The sequence below is a fragment of the Podarcis filfolensis genome (assembly GCF_964270895.1).
Source record: "Podarcis filfolensis genome assembly, chromosome: 3".
NCBI lineage: Eukaryota > Metazoa > Chordata > Lepidosauria > Squamata > Lacertidae > Podarcis > Podarcis filfolensis.
In genome coordinates, this window is record NC_139606.1 from 27,431,051 (window position 1) to 27,456,333 (window position 25,283).

General features: G+C 44.3%; 1 protein-coding gene across 1 annotated transcript in view; it reads left to right on the plus strand.

Annotated features, from left to right (window-relative positions):
• Positions 1 to 524: 524 nt before the first annotated feature.
• Positions 525 to 25,283, plus strand: part of TRAPPC12 (trafficking protein particle complex subunit 12) — a 217,103-nt gene continuing 192,344 nt past the window's right edge. The window contains exon 1 of the mRNA XM_083607239.1: positions 525 to 529. The gene's annotated coding sequence lies outside the window, so the exon portion shown is untranslated. The remainder of the gene's footprint in view (positions 530 to 25,283) is intronic.

The window sequence follows — 25,283 nt, forward strand, 5'->3', positions numbered from 1 at the left end:
CTAGCAGTTCGATAGCATGTCAAAGTGCAAGTAGATAAATAGGTACTGCTCCGGCGGGAAGGTAAATGGTGTTTCCGTGCACTGCTCTGGTTCGCCAGAAGCGGCTTAGTCATGCTGGCCACATGACCCGGAAGCTGTACGCCGGCTCCCTCGGCCAATAAAGTGAGATGAGTGCCTCAACCCCAGAGTCGGTCACGACTGGACCTAATGGTCAGGGGTCCCTTTACCTTTACCTTTATATGGCAATGCAGGTTTTCCATGGACTGTTGTTTGGTCCGATTTAGCGGTAAAGAGTGGGTTTTTGCAGGGATACTCGGGAGCAAGGAAAGAGTGATCAGACACAGAGTTTTAAAGCTCAGACCATGCCTATAAAGCACAGAAGAAATGTAAATATGCCTAAACCCTCAGAGGCTGGGTAACAACTACAGGACTGGAGACAGGTGGGACCCTGCAGGCAATGATTATTATAATTGGCTAAGCAGAGAGGAGATGAGCAGAAGCATCTAGGAAGCTCCTTGGTCAGTGGAAATGTGTTAATATGATTGTGGGTGACTGGAGAAAGACTGCCCTGTGAGATTTGGGGGGTTTAGAATCTTAAGGGAGCTATGCCTCACATTGTCCAACAGAGGATCCTCCACTGCTTGACTGCCTCTCACAGAAGGTATACAGTGGTACCTCAGGTTAAGTACTTAATTCGTTCCGGAGGTCCGTACGTAACCTGAAACTGTTCTTAACCTGAAGCACCACTTTAGCTAATGGGGCCTTCTGCTGCTGCCGTGCCACCAGAACACGATTTCTGTTCTCATCCTGAAGCAAAGTTCTTAACCTGAAGCACTATTTCTGGGTTAGCGGAGTCTCTAACCTGAAGCGTATGTAACCTGAAGCGTATGTAACCTGAGGTACCACTGCACTACTTATTTTATTCAATTGCTGACAAACCTTTGCATGACAAGACAGAATGTTTGTGAAAGTTTCATGACATCAGAGAAGCTCATCCAATTGGGGGCTCTGCCATTTCTTTCAAGTGAAAAAAACTGGGCAAAATCACCCAACATATTGTAAAGGCTTCCCAGGTGGTCTTAGCCAATCTGAAACTCTGCTCTTCAACTGTAAATGCTAGTAGAATCCAGTTCCCTCCATTTTCTTACACAGCAAAAGGAGGCACATGCAGGAAGACATTGCCACAAAGTGCCTCTCAAATGACTTCACAGATTTACCATAAATACAAAGTACTTGAGCTCCTTGAGCTTCATAACAATATGGCCCTGGAAGAGGAAAATAAGTATCCGCAATTGAACTTGAAGAGCGGGCTTATTCACAGCAGCTAAAAATGCAGACAGGGCAGGCGAAGACGGTGCTTTGGAAGCTCCAAATGAGAAAAGAGGGGCTACACAGCAGCATTGCCGAATCATAAATAAAATTGCTCATTTTTGCAGCTGTGCAGAGCAGAAAGAGGATCATGTGGGACAATGAAAGGGAAAAGATGTTTACTTTGAAAAGATGAAAGCAATCACTGGAAACAAGAACCCTCTACTCAGTCAGAAAGAGATGCATCTATAACCACTGCATTCCAGAGCAGGGCAATTATATGTTGGGAATCCTTAGTCCTCTTCAGTGTAGAGGAAAGACATGAGGGGAAAGCAGGGGCAATTCAGTGCCCTCACGCTATCAGTCTCTCTATTGTCCTTCCCTTCACCTTCATCTCATGGAGGGGCTCCCCTTTATCACATACACAGCCCAACAAGACAATGACAATAATCCACCAACAGCATACAAATCAATATGGCTAACCTGATCCAAAACACCCACCCACCCCACTCACACGCGAAAACAAAGATCACCACAGCCAATCACAAACAAACAACCACACCCTAGGCCAACCCCAACCTCTCTCACCACCAAAGGAACACAAGTGAATAGCACAAGCAACGCTGACACCAAACCCTACATACATTAAGCATAATAGAAACATCGCCACCCCACCCCCACCCATCTTCCCTCCCTCCACCCCCTATTTTTTCTCCCCCTAATGTCTCAACAAATGAAACGGATTTGTAAAAATGTTACATGGAAAAAATACGAGAGACATTACACTTACTTCTGTAAAACAAGAAAATCTTTAATAATAATATAAATAAAAAAAATGGAGGGCAACTGTCTGAAGCAGGGACCCTCCTGTGTCTGCGGAGGCTCCTTGTGCATTTTAAAACCCTGGAAAATCAGAATTCGAAAACATGCAGCGATTCCCCAGGGATACACAGGGTCCCCCACTTCGGACAGTCACTTCCCATGAGTTGAGGTCAACAAGAGCAAGTATTAGAATTATCAATTACATTTTTAAATTGCTTGTTACCCAAAGGTCTCCAAGCAACCTTCGCAGCTCACGCTGCCTCATGTTATGCACGGTGATGCGTTCATACCAGTGTTCAGTCAGCTTCAGAGATAGACCTGTGCAACTCGTGCTCCAGTCTTAATCTGACTTTTTTTCCCCATAGTCCAGAGCTCTTCAAAGTCCCAAGGAGCTGATCAGGCTCCAAAATGCCAGAGTGGATTCTCAGAACTAATGAATGTTATGTTGTTTTTCATAGCGCAATTTTAATGCTGGCATGAAGAGCCATGCCTGCAGATGCCACTTTGAACAGAGACAGAATAGTCTGTTCAGCCCACTGCCTGGTGACTGGACTTTCATTTAGTAACTGAATCCAAGGATAAAACACCTGAAGATTCACCCAGCTAGGACCGACTGGCAATGCCTTGGGGTGGGTGAGGGAATTAAGCTAAAATGAATATCTGCTTCTTTGAAAATGCAACAATCTGGGACAACCCAAGATTGGATAAAGCAAGGGATATTTAGCATTCCCTATAGAGAGATGATAAAGGGGATCCCCAATGTACATTGAAACACAGACTACTGCACTTCTGTTTTTATTTGGTAACACAACTTGAATGACAACCTATCCAACTGTCTCACCTTCTGCTGCCTAGGTACAGGTCCGAAATATTCATGATCAATTAGACACTGATAATTTAAGATATTGTCCGTAATATCCTTCAATAAGAATACAGAACAGCCCATCCAACAATTAAATAATAATAATAATAACATATAAATGCAGAAGAAACAATCAAGAAGCAATCAGCAGGATCTAGAGTACAAGCATTGCAGTTGTAGAAGTCTTCATTGCATATCTACAAACAAATCCTAAAACAAACGAGAACCTGACTTTGAATAGATAAGACTAGTTATCAGAATTCACATTGCCATTTCAGCCTCAACTGGAGAAACATATCCTTAGCTCTTACAACAACATCTTTAACCTGCAGTTATAGCTCATGGGGGGGCGGGGGACAAGAGTTTATTTGACACTGGAAAGATTCCCCAAGATAGGAGTGAAGTCACGTGCACAACACTATAGATGGAAGGCTCCTGGTGCAAATCTAGAGCATATGCTCTCGTGGTGTCCAGCAATGTCTCATGGGCTTCGTGGCTAGAACACTGTTTGCATCCATTTGCAACCACATTTCTAGGCCCTTGACAAACATGTGCAATGGTGGCTTCTTAGGATGTTCTCTGTAACAAGATGGGGTTAGGGGGAGAAACGATATTTGGGTCACATTGTTCCAGGACAAAGAGTGACATATATACAATGGTAGGACTTTGAGAGAGATGTCTGGGGGGGCCCCATCAACAGAATGAGCAGGCGGGCTCTCAGATGTAGCGGAGCTCGCTTACAACATTTGGAAAGAGTTCAAGGGTTTTCCTAAAGAGCTCAAGGGCTCACCTACATGACCTACTCAATGTTTTATTATGTTCTCATATATGTTGGAAGCTGCCCAGAGTGGCTGGGGCAACATAATCAGATGGACGGGGTACAAATAATAAAACTTTTAAATTATTATTATTTATTGAGCATTCATCCTAATTTGTTTGCATAAACCTTACGCAGAGGCTAGATTATACCTGGTATCCATTGAGCTTTGTTCTGATTTGTTTGTGAGGAACAACAAACATTCATCCTACGTATATTCATCCCAATATGCTTGTGCAGTGTTTATAAGTCTTCTTGTTAATGATTTGGTTATTCAGCATTTCCCTGTGACTCAACTAACCGATTCCCTTTTTAAAAAGTGGATTTACCTTCCCGCTGGAGCAGTACCTATTTATCTACTTGCACTTTGACGTGCTTTCGAACTGCTAGGTTGGCAGGAGCAGGGACCGAGCAACGGGAGCTCACCCCATCGCGGGGATTCGAACCGCCACCCTTCTGATCGGCAAGTCCTAGGCTCTGTGGTTTAACCCACAGCGCCACCCGCGCCCCTACAGCGCCACCCGCGTCCCTGTAATCACAATTAAAGTAATCACAATTAAAAATGTATTTTTTTTTCAGTTGCATCTTGAATATATTTAAGTTCAGGCCTTTCAAACCTGCTGTGACTCTTGTCCTCTGTCTGCTGCACACAAAAATCTACTTTGACCTCCCTCTGCACCAAAACTTGAAATAGAACTCTGTCCCTCCCACGCTTCAAGCTGCTTTTGTAAAGAAAAAGAAAACATGCAGCCCACATTTTCAGTTAGGTTTTTTTGGTGGTTTTCTTTTTTACAAAAGCCACCTAAAATTGCATTATAATGGATGGAAATATTTCAGGACTTGGAACTGCCAACCCCCTTCTTCGAACACTTCAGATGCGCATGTTTGATTTGTAATTTGTGTTCATTACAGTGGAAATCAACTTTACCGAGAGCGACAGCCTCTGCTGAGTCCTCCCGCAATGTGTCAGCAAGAGTGGCAGTCTTCCCATGTGCTACCAGTTTCGTAAGTGGATCATAGCAGGTGGCCTGTAGCTTTGAATGCCACCGACTCCGATATCCTCTGTCACTTGCACATGCTACATATGAGATTGGTTAGCGGAGCTTGATTCTTCTGCAGACCAAGGCGCAAATGTAAAAAATAAGCAGAAATCAGCCAGGTTGATGGTTCTGTACCAAGAACTGCTACAAGTCGCCTATTCATATTTCTAAAGCAGATTGACTGGAGTGCTATGCTGCGGAATAGTTTGAGTTTTTACCTGGATTTCTTGCCTTAAAGAGGAAAAGAGGAATTTAAGGGCAGCAGCTCCAGTAAATTCAAATGACAAGTTGTGGCCAATATTTAACAGTAATTATAGAACTACTAGAAAAGGACGTGGGTGGCACTGTGGGTTAAACCACAGAGCCTAGGACTTGCTGATCAGAAGGTCGGCGGTTCGAATCCCCGTGATGGGATGAGCTCCCGTTGCTCGGTCCCTGCTCCTGCCAACCTAGCAGTTTGAAAGCACGTCAAAGTGCAAGTAGATAAATAGGTACTGCTCCGGCGGGAAGGTAAATGGTGTTTCCGTGCGCTGCTCTGGTTCGCCAGAAGCGGCTTAGTCATGCTGGCCACATGACCTGGAAGCTGTACGCCGGCTCTCTTGGCCAATAAAGCGAGATGAGCGACGCAGCCCCAGAGTCGGCCACGGCTGGACCTAATGTTCAGGGGTCCCTTTACCTTTACCTTTATAGAACTACTAGAAAGAAGGGAGCATCAAGATTCAAGGACGCTCCGCCCAAACTACCTAAAGATATCAAAGATCAAGAATTGGTTGAATTGGGGACAATAATTGATTGATCCGCACACACACAAAAAGAAAAGTATCCTTTTCCGTTGCTCATTTTAATATCCTACATTCACCATCCAGAAAGGGGACAGAATAGTGGGGTAGGAGAGCTGAAAACTGTTATGTACTGAGTTGAATAGGATCCAAACTGCAGCAGTCTGATTGGTCCTAGAACAATAGGATCCAAATTGCAGCAGTCTGATTGGTCCTAGAACAATAGGATTCAGAATGCAGCAGTCTGATTGGTCCTAGAACAATGCAGCAGTATGATTGGTTGGCAGGAACCACCCAATCATGCTCCAGATAGAAGTGAATCCACAACCTGATTGGCTTACAGTAGAATTCCAGAATTAGCCAATCATGTGCAGCCCATTGTGTAAATAATGTATATAAAGCAGATACTTTGAGGGGACTTTCATTCATTCCTCCTCACCACTATGAGCTGAATAAAGAGCATGAAATCACTTTGCGACTCTGAGTATATTTCAAAAACAATGCACCAATATATTTCACATATATTGGTAACCAATGTGCCCCTTTGGTTTCAGATAGTACATGGGTAAGACGAGTCTAAAAAGCCTGGGATACAAAATTTCACAGCCCTCTGGCGGCTATTGTGGCTCATTTACCAGAAGTAATGTATTTAGTGTTAGCTCTGGAAGTGTGTACTTGATTCCGACCAAACAAACCTCCAAGAGCACAATATATATCAGGAGTCTTCGTTTGGTCAGAATCAAGTATAAACTTCGATAACGTGGTTGTTCTGTGGGTAAACATGGACGTGCAGGAAGAACCATAGGTGCCATCTTCCTTCGAGGAAAGCTGAGATTGATATTTAGTAAAGAAATACATTTCTGCGCTGCAATTGAACAGCACGACACTGCTCCTAATAAGTCGTTCCTGTGTCTGAAGACGTAATGCGGAGAGGTAGGTAGGTTAAAGAACACAACACGCATCCCAGTTGAATAAAGATAGGGAAAGAAACATAAATAGGTCAACACAGGCAATTGGAGCTGAGAGCAAAGTACCACCCATACTTTCCTTAAGGCTAAATCAGTCATCTTCCCAGATTCCAGGCAGCAAAATGATTTGCAGAAGTGCTCATGTGTCAGTAAATGCTAATACAGGAAGCAGAAGTAAAGCAATGTGTGTTCACACATGTGAGTGCATACATTAAGTCTCGTTAATTAAAAGATTAAAAGAATGAAATCAAGCTCACTGACCTAAAATATATTCCGGAAACAGAAAAACGTTTAAAATCCTAATACTCAGAAGCCCCAATTCTCAGTCTTTAGCTTCGTTGCTAGCCTACTTAATCAACAAGATGAGCCCGGTGGTTCCCTACCTGTTGCAAATTGCTGTTCAGCTAGTGGACTTGGCCTAGTGTTGGTCAGCAGACTCTGCCCGATTGGTGGATCCAGGACTGTCCAGTTGAGGGATCCATGCTGTGTGCCACACCAAACTCAGATAAACTGAAACCAATAATGTCATGGACATGTTTAACCAACACTCCGGTCTCAAGACCTTAATCCCAGGTCACATGCACCCAGGGAACAAATATGGGACTAGGCTGGATTAGAAAGAAATTAGAAAATGGTGAGTAATATGTACAGGGGGGAGAGAGAAAAAGCCCTGGGGCCAAGATCATTGATATGTAGAGTCCCTCATCCCCTCTGGGCCAAGGTCCATAGAAATAATCTCTCAAGTACCAGAAGAACCATTCCCAGCCATCTCTCTGCAGAAAAGAATCATAACTCCAGCATTGGATTCTTCATGGAGCTGCTTCAAGGCATAGACAGGATGATCAATGTGCTGCATCATGAAGAAAGAGCGAGTACTGGGCTGTTTCCCTTTAGTTATCTGTTCACTACTGCAGAGAAAAACAAATAGTATTAGAAGAAATGGGGCATACACTATTGACTTGCAAATAACTGAGTGCATTGCTGAGGCAGGTACTGTACATCGTGAATCCGCCTCTCATATTACTGAGTGCAAGGCAACCATGCATGTGTGGTCTTTATTGGCTTCCCTTGATTGGAGAATGATTTATAATTATCTGATCTATTGTCACTAGCCGTACGACTGTGTTTGAGCAAGGAGTGGATATAGAGTTCTGCTGAGCCAAAAACCTTCTCTACAGAGCTATATTTTAAAATAGGTCCCAAACCCCACGTAGCAACTCTCTATTAGGTAAAGATAAAGGATCCCTGGATGGTTAAGTCCAGTCAAAGGCGACTATGGGGTGTGGCACTCATCTCACTTTCAGGCCGAGGGAGCCAGTGTTTGTCCAGAGACTAAACCGCTTCTGGCGCAACGGAACACTGTGATGGAAACCAGAGAGCACAGAAACGCCGTTTATCTTCCCCCCACATTGGTACTTATTTATCTACTTGCACCGGTGTGCTCTCAAACTGTTAGGTTGGCAGGAGCTGGGGCAGAACAACAGGAGCTCACCCCGTCACGGAGATTCAAACTGCTGACCTTCTGATTGGCAAGCCCAAGAGGCTCAGTGGTTTAGACTACAGTGCCACCCGCGTCCCTAGCTCCTATTAACCACTCAGGGCAATGAAAACATTTAGGCCAAAAAAAGGGAACCCAGATTATGATCACCATTCAACTCCTTTGGCCTGTTTTTTGTTCCCGGAAATAACCAAGCTTGTGTATCAGTATTAGTACCAGCTCTATGGTTCTTGTGATATCTGTTGCCTAGTTTTATGTGGCTTGCAGTGTCTCCTCCTGCCAGTCAGCTGAAAAGTAGGGGGAAGAGGCTCTGGCTGTAACCACCTTCCTCTCTCTTTGCTGCTCAGGTCTTCCTGCAGATTAGCCCTGAGATCTATGGGCATAGAGCAGTACACAAATTTATTAAATAAAATAATAATAGAAATTTGTTTGCGTGGGGGTGTTGGTGACAAAATGGCACCACTTCCACCTGCCAGAGAAGAAGAGCTGAGTCGAAGACCTACCTCAGGAACATAGCAGAAGTGAAGATCTACCTGGGAACAAGAATGGCAACGTAGCAACAGGTGTTGCATTCCTTGGAGGGCAGATCTTCTGCCCCTGTGGATCCTGTCACCTGAGGCAGCTGCCTCACCTTGCCTCCTGGGTGGGCTGTTAAGCCTTCCCTCCCCTGATGAATAGTAGGGAAGAGAGGACAAGGTTGCATTCACAATGAGACACACCATTCACTCTCTGTGTGTATGTGTGTGTCTCACACACTCCACCCATCCAATAGGTGGGTTTCTCTTTCTCCCTCTCTCTTTCGCTCACTCACTCACTCACTCTGTCACACACAGAATGGATGGATGGATGGATGGATCAATGCATATATGCTTAAGCCACTTATTTGCTCTTCAGGTCGGAAGGTCTTGAAAGCATGAAGTCTACTCATGTGTCTACTATGCAGACCTGTTTTAGAAGAACGATGGCTAGGAATTCCCACTGACTTTATTTAGGTCATGAAACAGACATTCAATGATAATAACTTTCAGATATTATTGAACTGACCCCTGTTTGAACTGGCCAACTGAAGCGTTGGAAAACTCCTTCCTCCATTACCAGTCCCCTGAGCCATCAAGAATGTATCGGTGAGGAGTTAGTTGGGAACTGCAGAGAGAATGGAACTATATATTTGAGATAATTTGGATGCATGAAGAAATGATGGAATAGAGGGCTGCAACGCATCTCCCGGTCAACAACAAAAATCTGAATACAGTACTACGTAACAAATTAGGAGGTAAGGCAATGGATGCATCCATTGAGGAAAGAGGCAGACAGAAACAATCAGAAGCATCCAGTGATTTATTTATTTTTAATCATTTAAGGTAATTTTGTTCTTTCAGGAGCATAAATAAGTCATGTTTTCAGTTTATCCCTATACTCTGAATTCAAATGGTAGAATTGCGCTAGGAAAGCTTTAGGAACATGCCCCCTAAGTGAAGTCAACAGTATTCCCCACAGTCTTGCACTTTCTGTAGCCCTTTTATGCCATTGCAACGGGAGTGTGAAATGCTCCTCCATGAGAAACTTTACATCCACTTTGCACTTATGCATGTGACTAAATGAAGTTCAGGGTAGCAGGGTCGAAGTGAGAAAGGCTGACAGAGTGTCATATGGTATTTCCATTCTTTCAATCTTTATAGTAAAATACTAAACAGATACCAAACATCCACTGAATTTTATTTAGCAGTCATTTGTCTGGCATGTGTGGATTGAATTTATAAAAAGCAGCTTGGGCCCATTTATTTTAAAAAATGTATTGTTAGCAGACTCTGCTCTGGCCATTTCATTTCTCTGCATGTTTTGGAGACCAGGAGGAGAGGAGCTGTTCACAGCAGGACAGGGAGACTCCCTGGATTCTTCAGCATCCTGCCTGTCTGCCTCCTGGTTCCACCCCCTCCAGCCTCGGCTTCTGCCTCTGATTCTGGACCACTCTCTGCCACAGCCTCTTCCTGCTCACTAAACCCTGTTGCCTCTTCAGCTTCTGACACGTCCTCCTCTTCTGCTCCCTCTTCTCCCTCTGACCATGCATCATCATCCCCCTCCCCCCCCCGGGTCTGAGCCTTCTTTCCTGGGGTGTTCCTCAGCTGGTGCCTCCCTCCATTCCTCTGCATCCAGCCATTCCCTGACATTGTGTTTCAGTTCATGTATCGTTTCAGAAAGTGCAAATTACATGTTGTTGTTGTTTAGTCGTTTAGCCGTGTCCGACTCTTCATGACCCCATAGGCCAAAGCATGCCAGGCACTTCTGTCTTCCACTGCCTCCCACAGTTTGGCCAAACTCATGCTGGTAGCTTCGTGAACACTATCCAACTATCTCGTTCTCCTTGTGCCCTCCATCTTTCCCAACATCAGGGTCTTTTCCAGGGAGTCTTCTCTTCTCATGAGGTGGCCAAAGTATTGGAGCCTCAGCTTCAGCATCTGTCCTTCCAGTGAGCACTCAGGGCTGATTTCCTTAAGGATGGAGAGGTTTGATCTTCTTGCAGTCCATGGGACTCTCAAGAGTCTCCTCCAGCACCATAATTCAAAAGCATCAATTCTTCGGTGATCAGCCTTCTTTATGGTCCAGCTTTCACTTCTATACATCACTACTGGGAAAACCATAGCTTTAACTATACTGACCTTTGCTGGCAAGGTGATGTCTCTACTTTTTAAGATGCTGTCTAGGTTTGTCATTGCTTTTCTCCCAAGAAGCAGGCGTCTTTTAATTTCGTGGCTGCTGTCACCATCTGCAGTGATCATGGAGCCCAAGAAAGTAAAATCTCTCACTGCCTCCATTTCTTCCCCTTCTATTTGCCAGGAGGGACCTGATGGGACCAGTCGCCATGATCTTCGTTTTTTTGATGTTGGGCTTCAGACCATATTTTGCGCTCTCCTCTTTCACCCTCATTAAGAGAGTGGGTAGAGGATGGGGTTGGCAGGTTCAGTGGCAAGGGGCCTGGGGATAGGTTGGGGTGGTGAGCAACACAAGCATTTTTGGCAGCAGTCAGGATTCATTCATGAGCCCCATCGATGAAAGCCCTCCATAAGGAGAGGTGCAACAGGGCTTCCCTCCCTCCACCCCACACAATTCTCTGGAGGGGTTTCGGCAGAACCCATGGAACAGTGTGCAAGATGGAGGGGGGGAAATGGTTTCATCAGGCAACCTGTTCATTGTAGCAGGACATTGAATTCCACCCATAATCTTTCGTTTCAAGTAAAACATAAAAATGAACTGTATGTTACTTTGATACATTTATGTTGTTTTCTGTTCGTCTAAAAATGATAACTACTAACACACCAACATAATAACTAGGTAGATATAATTAGGAAGCCTCCCACTTTCTACTCTTGAATATACCTGGGTTTATTAGAACACACATTTACACTGAGCTGAATCCAACTAAGAAATTCTCAATGTAGACCCACTGAATGTCATGGCAGTGATGGACCTGATAGAACTAGATTCAACCCAATATGTGAAGTAGGTGAATGATGGGTATACGTATGATACTTCTGTCTCTTGTTGAAACAGCAAGTCATTGGTACTCAATAACCGCAATAGCCATTTTCCCCTGAACTACCATTCCTTGCCCTCATGAAGCTCCCTGTACTACAAAAAAAAGAAGTATCAAAGTTAGCAGAGAGAGAAAGAGCTTCGTATACATACAAGGGGGGAGATGCACGAACCTTGACAAGCTGGGTTGGCTGAAGAGTCCCTCGTGCACAGAGTGCAGCATAATCATTTCCGTGAGCATCGAACAGAAAGCTCTCAACTGGATTTCTTCTCTCTCTTCATCTGGGAAATGGGCATGGCTTCATTTCCAGAGATGGGCGGCCAGAGATGGGTGGTCCCTTTCCCCTCCTTTTCGGTTTATAAAAGGCTATTACTTCTTGGCCTACCTCAGTGACCTTTTTGCTTGGCTGTGCCTCTTGCACTCTTCTGAGGACCTGCCACCCATTGCAGGACTGGAGTCAACGGCCCGCCAATTCTGGTGGTGGATTCTGTAAGGCCAAGCGGGTCTAAGAACAGCTGCAAGGAGCAGCACCAGCCACCGACTTTGCAGTAGTGATTTCAGGACTCAAAGATCAGTATTTTTTCTTGCCAAAATGCATTCCAGCCCAAAGGGAAGGGCGAAGAAAGAGGCTCCCCTCCGGCCAGCAGGTGCCCAGATTCCTTGGCGGATGGAAATGGGAGCCTGAGTGGAGTTCTCCTGTCTGGGGCTTGGACCGTCAGGCTAGCTGAGCCAACTTAGTGCATGGACACTGCTTACATGGTTCTCTTCTAGCCTTGTAGTTCAGGAAGTGTATTTGTGTATATTCTGTAATAAAATGAGAACCGCAATAGCACCAAACATGAAGACATTATAGGGCATGGGATAACCATGCCCTATCGTGTAGGGGAAGGGCCATAGCTCAGTGATGGGACATCTGCTTTGCATGCAGAAGGTCCTAGGTTCAATCCCAGGCATCTCCAGGAATTGGGGCTGGGAGAGCCCCCTCCCCCCCCCCCGTCTGAAATTCTGGAAAGCTGCTGCCAAGTCAGTGTAGATAGTTCTGAGCTATTTGCCTCCAGTGATTTGATCCCAGGCAACTTCCCTATGTTCCATGGTGATTGCCACGTAATGGGAAAGAGAAGGTGAAAGCTGAACCCCCGCGCTATCAGGGATCCATTCTTTTGTTTGGAGTTTGCTGGTATCTCACTGTTCAGTGTAAGAGCGTGCACATTTCAAACAACATGACCACTCATGCAACTTCCTTAATGGGATAGCCACAGGCTTACCGAGTTATGAAAGATGAATACTTTTTTAAAGTGTAGCAGAAGAAAATAAAATCTTACCCTTTTAGCTCAGGTCAAGAGAGAGAAAGAGAGAGAGAACTTTCTAGAATTTAAGAAAGTTACAACATTTCACATACAAACTTTTAAAAATTGATTACACTATGGCAGATTAACTTCAGGTAATCCATTTACCTGCCATGCAGGCACAAGTTCTTAATCCATTCCCTAAAACCTTCTCATGGGGCTTGCTGTCAAAGGGTTTCTAAACCTGATAGTTTAACTCATGCTGATAACCTGTTCCACTTGGCTTTCATTTTGCTGTTGTATGGGGGCAAAGCAAAATTATAGACTGTGTTTATAGTAACACAAACAAAATTTGTTCCCCACTCAGGATGCCCCGTTGGGTGGATATTTTCGGCTAACCCAGAGTAATTACATCACATTTGTACCATCAGAGCAAGTCTGAAGCCATGAATACAGCCAGAGATTATAGTTTTGGATGCATGGGAGACTGGGGATAGGAGAAGAAAGAGATGTTTCTGTCATAAGTATTTATTTTTTATAAAAAGAAGAAACACCATCCACCACATATATCACTAGGATGTTATCGTTTGTTTATTTACTTCATTTCTGCTTTGCTACTTCTCCCCAAAAACATGGGTGGCACTATGGTCTTAACCAATGAGCCTATTGGGCTTGCCAATCTGAAGGTCAGCAGTTCAAATCTGAGTGATGAGGTGAGTTCCCATTGCTTTTCCCCAGCTTCTGGGACCTAGCAGTTTGAAAGCTTGCAGCGCAAGTAGATAAATAGGTACTGCTGTGGTGGGAAGGTAAATGATGTTTCCGTTCACTCTGGCACTCGTCACAGTGTTTCGTTACGCCAGAAGTGGTTTAGTCATGCTGGCCACATGACCCGGCAAGCTGTCTGTGGACAAACACCGGCTCCCTCAGCCTGAAAAGCGAGATGAGCGCCGCACCCCATAGTCGCCTTTGACTGGACTTAACCGTCCAGGGATCCTTTACCTTTTTACCTTTTTTTACTTCTCCCAAAAGAAGCTCATGGCAGCAAGCAGCTCAATAAAAATACAATTGTTACAACAAATTAAAGCACATTCAAAATCTGCAGCCTTTTAAACTGAGTGTAGGAAGTTATTGTTTTTATTTATTACTATATTATGCAGGAAGAGTTTGGAGGCTTTTGCTTTCACTTAACTGTGGTTTCTGAAGCTAGCTTGTTGAAATTGATCCTAGTTAGTGTTTATCACTTGGACGCGGGTGGCGATGTGGGTTAAACCACAGAGCCTAGGACTTGCCGATCAGAAGGTCGGCGGTTCAAATCTCTGCGACGGGGTGAGCTCCCGTTGCTTGGTCCCTGCTCCTGCCAACCTAGCAGTTTGATAGCACATCAAAGTGCAAGTAGATAAATAGGTACTGCTCTGGCAGGAAGGTAAATGGCATTTCCGTGCGCTGCTCTGCTTCGCCAGAAGTGGCTTAGTCATGCTGGCCACATGACCCGGAAGCTGTATGCTAGCTCCCTCGGCCAATAAAGCGAGATGAGCGCCGCAACCCCAGAGTCGGTCATGACTGGACCTAATGGTCAGGGGTCCCTTTACCTTTAGTGTTTATCACTGGTTTTGGTCTGGAAAACATGGGGGAACTTAAGTTAACAGAAAGCAGAAGCAGAAGCCGCATGGAAGAAGAAAACGGAGGGTGGGGATGTGAGCTCAAAGCTCACTGCAGTGTGTGCAAATCATGTGCAAGACGTTGGTTAGTGTGAGGTGAAAATGTGGCCTTTTGCTCCCAGGTGACCATCCTGCAATATCCCAATCTGAAGAAATAAACATTCAGACTTTAATGTGCCTAAATTCTTTTCATTTCTACATTTTGTGGGAGGAGATATATTGGCATAGAAGTCATCTTGTGCTATTTACTCGATCACGTCTTGAAAACAAAGGTTAGGTTAGGGAGCAGGAAATGAGAGAGCTACAAGGAAGGGGCTACATTTCTTCTTGGCATTAGATTGCTTCCAAATTGAATCTTGAGCATCTATTTTCAAAAGGCCTCCCGCCGAGCTGGGCTTTGTGTCCTCTGAACTCGAATCCACACAGCATGTAGAGAAGCGAACAGCATCTGTCTAGTTTTGCTCTCATCTCTTGCCAAACAAAAAAGGATGCATTTCCTTGTACCAGACAGCACGTCATAAAAGGACAGATTGACAGTTCTTCCCTCTCATCATTGCTTGGAGTTCATTACTTCCCAAATGCAGGGTTTTTCAAATAATAATAAAAAAAGCCTTCCCTCCCCCTTTGTTTTGTTGTCTCATCAGCATCCTGCTAATCCAGATAACCTTTGAATTTTTATGGGCTTGTTTTTGTAATTAAGCACCGTCATGCTCACCCAAGGCTCCACTGTAAAGGGATGATCAGACACTTTCTTTAGTCCAGGACGACATAATGATTTATCAGCCATAAGAGTCCTTGAAAGGGAATGTGTCATTCAGCTATAGATGTTACACCAGCAAAAGTAAATAACGTAGGGTGGAGTTTAAGAAAGGTGATTGTACAGACATAAAAGGAACCCAAGTGCATAATAGCATAGGTGGGCCATGAATTTAGGATAATGAGCTTAACACAAAAATTAAAACCTCATCAAGTATTACTAGATCAGCTCCTAATAAATTTATGTGATAGAATTAGTGCCTGAGATAAAAAGGTAAAGGGACCCCTGACCATTAGGTCCAGTCACAGATGACTCTGGGGTTGTAGCGCTCAACTCGCTTTATTGGCCGAGGGAGCAGGCATACAGCTTCCAGGTCATGTGGCCAGCATGACTGGTGAACCAGAGCAACGCACAGAAACAGCATTTACCTTCCCACCAGAGCGGTACCTATTTATCTACTTGCACTTTGATGTGCTTTTGAACTGCAAGTTGGCAGGAGCAGGGACCAAGCAACAGGAGCGGGGATTCAAACCACCATTGCGGGGATTCAAACCGCCAACCTTCTGATTGGCAAGCCCTAGGTTCTGTGGTTTAACACACAGCCCCACCCGTGTCCCTGAGATAGATGTGAATAATTACTGTTTACTTTCTAAAAACATAAAAACTAGCACATTTCTTTATATATGGGGAGAAATACCTGGCCTGAATTAGTCTTCAGACTATCATCCTCCAGACAGACCTCTGAGAGTGATCTTGGAAGGGTAAAGGGAATCAGACAAAGGAGAAAGTATTGTAATAATGGGCGATTTCAGCAATCTTCTGTAAGGAACTGAGGAGTGGTGGGAGGTGCCAGCCAGGGAAGGTAAAAGGTAAAGGTAAAGGACCCCTGGATGGTTAAGTCCAGTCAAAGGCGACAATGATTTAAGTTGATTTAAGTTGAACAAGTTAAAAACTAAGGTTCTTGAGAAAAACTTAACACCGATTGAGAAAGAGAGGTTTCAGAAGGAGACAGGTTTAACATTGGTTAAGAAAGTAAAATACCTGGGGGTTAATATGACTGTTAAGAACTTAAACCTATTTAAAGACAATTATGAGAAATGTTGGTCAGAAGTGAAAAAGGACCTAGTAATATGGTCAAACTTGAAGCTTTCCTTGTTGGGTCGAACTGCTGTTATAAAGATGAATGTATTGCCAAGAATGTTATTTTTGTTTCAATCATTGCAAATTTTGGACAAAATGGATTGTTTCAAGAAGTGGCAGAGAGACATTTCTAGATTTGTCTGGCAGGGCAAGAAGCCCAGAATAAAATTTAAAATACTAACTGATGTAAAGGAAAGAGGTGGATTTGCCCTGCCAGACTTTAAACTCTATTATGAATCAGCAGCATTCTGCTGGTTGAAAGAATGCTGCTTCTTGAGAACACAGACATTTTGGATTTAGAAGGTTTTAATAATGTTTTTGGGTGGCATGCATATTTGTGGTATGACAAGGTTAAAGCACACAAAGCATTTAAAAACCATATTGTCAGAAAAGCATTGTTTAATGTCTGGATAAGATATAAAGACTTACTTGAAAATAAAACCCCAAGGTGGTTGTCACCGATGGAAGCAAAGGCCCAGAAAAAGCTCAATATGGAGGCCAAATGGCCGAAATATTGGGAAATTTTGGAACAAGAAGGAGACAAATTGAAATTGCAGAGTTTTGAGAAATTAAAAGATAAAGTGCGAGACTGGCTTCACTATTATCAAATAAGGGAGGCTTATAATTTGGACAAAAAAATTGGCTTCCAGGTGGAAAAATCAAAATTGGAAACAGAACTGTTAGATCCCAAAACAAAGATACTTTCAAGAATGTATAACTTGCTGTTAAAATGGAACACTCAGGATGAAACGGTTAAGTCTGCTATGATTAAATGGGCACAAGATGTTGGACATAACATTATGTTTGCTGACTGGGAACAGTTGTGGACCACAGGTATGAAATTTACGGCATGTAATGCCCTAAGAGAGAATATTATGAAAATGATATACAGGTGGTACATGACACCAGTCAAGCTTGCAAAAATCTATCATTTGCCCGATAATAAATGTTGGAAATGTAAAGAAAATGAAGGTACATTCTTTCACCTTTGGTGGACGTGCCCAAAAATTAAGGCTTTCTGGGAGATGATCTATAATGAAATGAAAAAGGTATTTAAATATACCTTCCTGAAGAAACCAGAGGCCTTTCTCCTGGGCATGGTCGGCCAATTGGTGCCAAAGAAGGATAGAACTTTTTTTATGTATGCTACAACAGCAGCAAGAATACTCATTGCAAAGTATTGGAAGACACAAGATTTACCCACCCTGGAAGAGTGGCAGATGAAGGTGATGAACTATATGGAACTGGCGGAAATGACGGGCAGAATCCGAGAGCAGGGAGAAGAGTTGGTGGAAGAAGACTGGAAGAAATTCAAAGACTATTTGCAGAAACATTGTAAAATTAATGAATGTTAAAATGATGCTGGATTGAAATTAAGTGGCCTTAGCAACAAGGTTAATAAGAATATGTAAAAATGGATTGATAACGGATGAAAATATACAGTTATAATGTGTTGAGATACAGAGTTAAGATAAATGAAAGAGGGTAAGGATTTGCTGAACTAACCACGTGAACGGGAATACAAAAAAGGGAGGTGTGAGGAGGTCAGGGAAATAAGCAAACGAAATTTAAGATATGAAAAAATTGATTTGTTTTTAATTTTTTCTATTTATTTTTTATGTATTTTGTATTTTTTTTAATGTATTTTTGTATTTTTTGTATTTCTCTTCTTTTTCTTTTCTTGTTTTCTTTTTATTCTGTAATTTTCTGCTTTTTGTAAAACTTCAATAAATATCTTTAAAAAAAAAAAAAGGCGACAACGGGATTGTGGCACTCACCTCGCTTTCAGGCTGAGGGAGCCAGAGTTTGTCCATAGACAGCTTTCCAGGTCATGTGGTCAGCAGGACTGAACTGCTTCTGGTGCAACAGAACACTGGAAACCAGAGCGCACAGAAACACCATTTACATTCCCGCTGCAAAGGTACCTATTTACCTACTTGCACTGGCATGCTTTCAAACTGCTAGGTTGGCAGGAGCTGCGACCGAGCGACAGGAGCTCACCCCATTGTGGGGATTCGAACCGCCGTCCTTCTGATCGGCAAACCCAAGAGGCTCGGTTGTTTAGACCACAGCGCCACCCGCATCCCAGAGAAGATCCCAGAGGAGGAAGGTTGGGAAGAGATGCTGGAAACTGATGGGACAACAGGGTTTTGTGAATAGGAGGAACCTGGGACAGGGAGAAGTTCAGGCTTCGAGGCTAGTGTAGAGAACTTTGTTTTTTGGGGGGAGAGTCTCAAGAGACTGCTGAGGCATCCCAGGAATCTCCCTCTCCAGCTGCGACAAGCTCCCCTTCCCACTGGTCTCCAAGAATACACAGATTAATGAGGAGAGCAGAAAAGAGGCCAGAGATGCGCAGATGCCCCCAAGAGTGCTTGGGAAACATCCGGGAGAGGAGGAGCCTTAGGAGGGGTGGAGGACAGAGTTCTTCAGTACTGGCCACTGCTCTGCGTTGCTCAGTGTTGCTGAGTTGAATGCTGCTTCCTTTAATAAAGAGTTAACTTCACGGACAACTGACTCTGTCTCTTTATTCTGACCTGCTCCTGACTCTAGCCTTGACATCCTCACACTGATAAGGTGCACATATGTTCAAATCACAACAAAGAAACACAAATGTCTTAAATTCTCTAGAGTAGTTAGCAATGGATTGGACTTGAGGGAGGTGCAACCCTATACTTGAACTTAGGAGCTGCCTGGGTTTTGGTGTGCAATGTCATTATTATCAAGCACAGAAGCAGCGACCGCAGCGCTGTCAAATTCAACACATACCACATTTAACTTAAAAGGAGGAAACTTCTGAAAGATGAGAGGACACATAAAAGAAAATAGGAAGGGAAAGTCAAGGAGGTCCCAACTCCTCAGGATGCTTTGAGGTTATTTAAAGCCACAATAACAGAAGCTCAAAAAAAAAAAGTGTGTATCTCAGGTTAGGAAGAGTCCAAGAGAATGTCAGCTTGGTTAATGAGCAGCATCAAGGGAGCTATAAAAGGGAAGAAGAATTCTTTTCAAAAGCAGAAGACCTGCCCAAATGAGTAAAATACGGGAGAGCACAAATTCAGGCACAATGTCAAAAATAAGGCAAGCAAAAAAGACCTTGAGATATGTATTGCTAATGACACTGAGACACAACAAACCTTCCTTCAACTGCATCAAAAGATGAAATTAAGACAGGGAAGCTGTTTAAGTGAAAGGATTAGTGAAGGACAAGGGTGGAGAACAGCATTTCACAGCTCTCTGGGCTTTAGGGCTGCTTACACGCCATACATTTAAAGCATATTTTCCCCTCCCCCCAATAATCCTGGGAAGTGTAGTTTGTTAAGGGTGCTAGGAATTGTAGCTCTGTGTACCTGGTGGGGAAGGGGAGTAAACTACACTTCTCAGGATGGGGGGGGTGTATGCAGAAGTGCTGTGCATAGATCCCTCCTATCTGGCTCATGACCCCAATCTGCCCCTGCCCAATGAGATCAACCCACCTTTTGTTCTTGGTTGATGCCCCTACATATATATATATATATATATATATATATATATATATATATACACACACACATATTATTTTCAGTTTCTCTTAAACAGAGATGGGTGGATCTGTCAAATTCAGCTTCTCTCCATTTTTAGTTTCCCCCCAATCTGAAGTCCAGGTCTCCGAATTTCCACATCAGCTTGCTAATTTTTTGAAATTCCATTTGCAAACTGAGTGCAATTCCGCACCCCCCCCCCAATATACAGTGGTACCTCGGGTTAAGTACTTAATTCGTTCCAGAGGTCCGTTCTTAACCTGAAACTGTACTTAACCTGTACTTAACCACTTTAGCTAATGGGGCCTCCTGCTGCTGCCGCACCACCGGAGCATAATTTCTGTTCTCATCCTGAAGCAAAGTTCTTAACCTGGTAGGTACTATTTCTGGGTTAGCGGAGTCTGTAACCTGAAGCGAATGTAACCCAAGGTACCACTGTACCCATGTTTGTATACAATTTCTCCCAAATATAATTCACTTTTGTACAGGTTTTTTGTTTGTTTGTTTTTTAGTGATAGCTGTGTTTTGGTTCACTTATTTATTTATTTGTTGGTTTGTTTGCTTGCTTGCTTGCAAAGTGTGAATTAGGTAGGCTCACCTTTAAATGCAAGCTGAATCAAATTTCTCCTCTATCCCATCTCTCAAACTTCTCTAAGGCTACCTGCTAACTAAGATATCTGATTTGGGGAGGCTACAGGCATTCAAAGAGAAACATAAAAAAAAAAAACATTTTCTCACTTCCCTAAGCAGTTAATGATTGCTTTCCATAATTGTTTGGGTAAATACATGCCCTCCCCCCCCCCTGGAACCACATCACAGGGCCTTACTAGGGTAACGATGGCAAGCTTTGATGTGGAGTCTCAGAGCATGCCAATGTCTGCGAGATCCCTTTTGTCTCAGCCAGGTCTGCTCTCCTTAGCTCATTACTGATGAGACGACAGACCCGGAGCCTTATTTCATGCTATTGATCACATTTGGAACCACAAATCAACTTGTCCTGTGCAAATCCTTCAATCACCTCCCTCCCTATGAAGAACTCAGCGAGTGCAGAATGCATTTCTGTGCCAGCCCCTCGCTTGGTGCTATCCCTTCCTTAATAACCCTGCTGTATCTCGAGCAACAAACTTAATAGAGCTTTCGTTTGCTCCTTGCTGTGATGAGAGCCGAGAAAGCAATCATAATCCATTATGTCATTTCCCACCCACTCCTGGCCCTTATGGGTCTTTTACTGGCTGCTTTTGCAGCGCTTTGCTCCATTAAGGAAGGCTGTGCCAGGTTGCAATTCCTTCCCCTTCCGGGGAGTGTTCCTTGAGCTGCTGGTATTTGCAGCTTTTCATCTGTGAGCAAAGCTTTCATCTTGCCTTGCTCCTTTCCGACTTATCTGCCATTACTGTGTGGGTGCCCCTTTTCTTGATATGGAGAAGGACAGAAACTGGAGAGGGGAGATGCCCTTTACTGCAGGCTATTAAATCTGGGGATGGATGATATGAGAGCTTTCAGGGAGTGCCACGGAACTGGGATCACCTAAGGACAGGCACGGTTTTTTACCAGAGAGAAGCTAAATCCTTGCATATCTACTGTGTGAGATATGCTTTCAGTACAGTAGATCTGAGGCATTTACTGAGCTGATTGAGGAATGAAGTACTTTCCTGGTGTGGTCAACAACTGAGGGGATGTTTTATCAGTGTGTGTATTACCGTACCTGCTGTAATATTCTGTTAAACCCATGTTCTAATAATGAACTCATTCTCTGAGTGTGTGGATCCATAATGTAACAAAAACAGCACCATCCCTACACAGGGGGTTTTGTCCAGGGGCGTAGGAAGAGGGGTGTAAGGTTTGCCCTAGGTGTCATCCATGAGGGAGTGACAAAAATGGCACAACGCAGGGGGCATCACTTACCACGGGGCCTGACCTGCAGCATGCCCGAGCTACGCGTCTCTCCTAGGAGCAACACAGTGGCTCGGGGCCCCACACTGCCTGAAACAGCAGCGTGGGGCTTGCGTCCGCCAGGCAGACTCTGTGGGCAGATCGCCGCATCGCTGGCCTGGGTGGATCACCGCAGCACCCCCGTGCGGCGCCCCCATGCACAGCTCACACACACCCCCGGCTGCTCACCCTACCCCCACCACTCTGGGTGCTAGCTACGCCCCTGGTTGTGTCAGAAGGCTTGCAAAAGAACAACGACAAAAGAAGGGGAGAAACTGTTCAGTGAGGAATAAGGATGCTCAGTCGGTGTGCATGGAATGCTAACTGGCTTAAGAGGGGAATATTGTGCTGGTCCAGTGGGATAACCAAGAGGCAGTCCGAGGTTGAAGGTGCAGGATGGAGGCAGTCCGTCAAACTGAAGCTGGGTGCAGGGCAGGGAGTCGGGTGAGGTCAGGAGCTCCACCAGGAAAGCAGGACAGGGTTCAAGCAGGAACTGGCTTCCAACAATGTTGCTCCCGCAACTTGGGACTGGGGCTGGCTGGCTTTTATCTGCCCCAAGGAATAGGGTGGCCCTGGTCCACAGGTGACTCGCCTCTCCTGGCCTGGAGGCGAGCACTCCTCCTGTGGGAACTTAGTTCCCTCCGCCTCTCTGCCCTGAGCCTCTGCAGCTCAGGAGAAGCTGTAGGGTTACCGGACCCAGAGGCAACCTCAGCTTGCTCTGACGGGGCTGAGAGTGGAGCATCTGCAGACAATGGGTCCTCCATCACCTCAGGAGCCAGAGCAGACTCAGCTGATTCCTGCACCTGAGGATCCAGCACAAGTGAGGACCCTTCAGGCTCATGCCCCAGCCCCGGCTCAGATGGTTCTGGAAGCGGGGAATCCTGTGCAGGCTGGGATTCCTCAGGTTCAGCATCCGAGTCTGAATCCCAGGCCATTACAAATATAAAACTAGGGCAGGAGAAATGGCATAGGATATCCTGGGAAAGGTCGTGGCTGGTTGGCAACCTGGAGCACTCCACGCTGCAGCATTTTGTCCTAGGTCTCATTTCTTATTTTGACTACTTGCACAACCAGAGAGAGATCTCTAGCCACGTAGTATTAACTTCCACGATGGCACACATGGAGCAGCAAAATAACCTTATGGGCTGCTATGATTCTAATTTCAATGATGGTGCTCTGTCCAAAGTTATAAAGCAAGTCTGCTTCTGAGGTGTGATATGCATCAACGTCCAGAGTTCTAACCATGGCACCATGTTTTCTCTATGCGAAACTCGTATATTGTTTTTTTCAGTTCACAAGGAAAAGAAAGCAGCAAACAAATTACAAGAATTCAACCCCCAAAGAATTAAATGCTGTATCAAAACAGTATTTTTGATGTTTGATATTTTTGATGGTGTTTTACTTACTGGCACTTAGCATGCTCAACGCATTTCACCTACATTATCCCTATGATCTTTATGCAATACTTCAACTTGGTCAGTATTGTCATCTCCATAGTGCTAAGGCTTAAATAAGAGATGGTGGGAATTGACATCAGGGTGGTGTAGTGGTTAGAGTGTCGGACTGGGACCTGGGAGACCAGGGTTCAAATCCTTCCTCAGTTAGTTTGTGGATTAAATGAGGAAGGGGAGCACCATGTACACTACTTTGAGCTCCATGGAGAAAAAGTTGGGATAACAATGCAACAAATAAATAAGGGGTTTCCTGGATCACACACCTTAGCTGTGGGGCTTCCAATGTGGTGCCCATGGGCACTAGTGTGCCAGTCAGTCCTTGCTATGTTGTTCATAAAAGGTCTCAGTAAATATACCCACTTTGCTCTTCCGGATCAGTTACGGTTTGCACTGGCTTGGCTTCTCCGACACTGAGTGCTCCTCCTTAAATATGTAGACATTTCACTGGATACCATGAAGTGCTTTACTCTGTGGGTGAGCATGGCTGTGGCTGATATAGGTGCTATTCCCATTGATGGGATGGCTAATGGGGAGGGCATGCCTGTACCCTTTTGTGATTCTATGCTCTGTGGCAGCCATTTTGTGACCCATGCCCATGGAACTTTCTGAAAATTCCAAATGTGCCCACTGGCCCAAAAAAGTTGGTGGTCCTTGTCTCAGACCCTACAAGGCAACAAGAAAAGCAATATATCTGGAGAGAGAGAGAGAGAGAGAGAGAGAGAGAGAGAGAGAGAGAGAGAAAGAAAGAAAGAAAGAAAGAAAGAAAGAAAGAAAGAAAGAAAGAAAGAAAGATGGCAAGGGAGGAGGTTAAATTGGTCTTATCATTCCTACTTTTTAATTAAAGATTTCAAACTCACCTCATCATAAGGACTCAGAGCACGACCCATTGTGCTGAGCACCTAATGCTCCATTTTCTTTTCTCCAAACTCTTCCTAAAGAAAAGAATTCTGTTGGTTTGGAAGGAGGAGAAACTGTACTTTTGTGCTTTTCATCCTGTCTGTAGAGTCAAACTGAGAAGGCTAATTCTTCACCAAATTTCCTGCTTAGTGTCCAATATCAGATACTTCCAAGTGAAGTTTTGGATGTTCATTAAGGAACTAAATAAAGTGTAATTACTTTTAGTGAGTCTTCTTCTTTACTGGATTTAATCAGTCGATTCACATCTAAGTGCTTGTTTACATGATCATTTATCCTGAGGTAACCACCCCTTAATGCGCTTGATTTGATTTAAAGGCCTGCAGAGAGGCTGAAACAAGTTGGAGAAGAAGAGCGCTAGAACAGTGACATCCGGTGAAACTTCATTTCCCCTCAGGTGGCTGGCCGCTTCAGAGGTGACAAAATGCTCACAGAGCATTTCCACGTACAGATCGGGATACTTAAGCAATCTCAACTAATGGATACAAATACATAACTTTCAACCCAAACAAAGTTAGCTGAAGCACCATTGATTTCAATGCTTATTACAACTAACTTGTCCCATTGATTTCAGTGGGAAATAAGTTCAGCTAAATTAGTCTGGAGCGAACCCATAGTCCACAAGGGGGGAAAAACATCTATGAAAAACAAGCAACAACAAAGCACCAGGTGGATGGAGTTGGAGAAAGACAGCACTTAGCCTTGAGAGAGATAGATAGCAAGGCTTCTTAATGGAAATCTTTATCTGCAACTGTTCCTCGTTATCTGGTACCTGTCCCTGCTAAAATGTTGTTCCACATTCCCCTCTTGGTTTGGTTGCCTTCAAAAAAAGTGTGAGATTTGGGGTCTGATCCATGTTTTAGGGAGGGACGTTGGTGGCACTGTGGCTTAAACCACAGAGCCTAGGACTTGCCGATCAGAAGGTCGGCGGTTCGAATCCCCGCGACAGGGTGAGCTACCATTGCTCGGTCCCTGCTCCTGCCAACCTAGCAGTTTGAAAGCA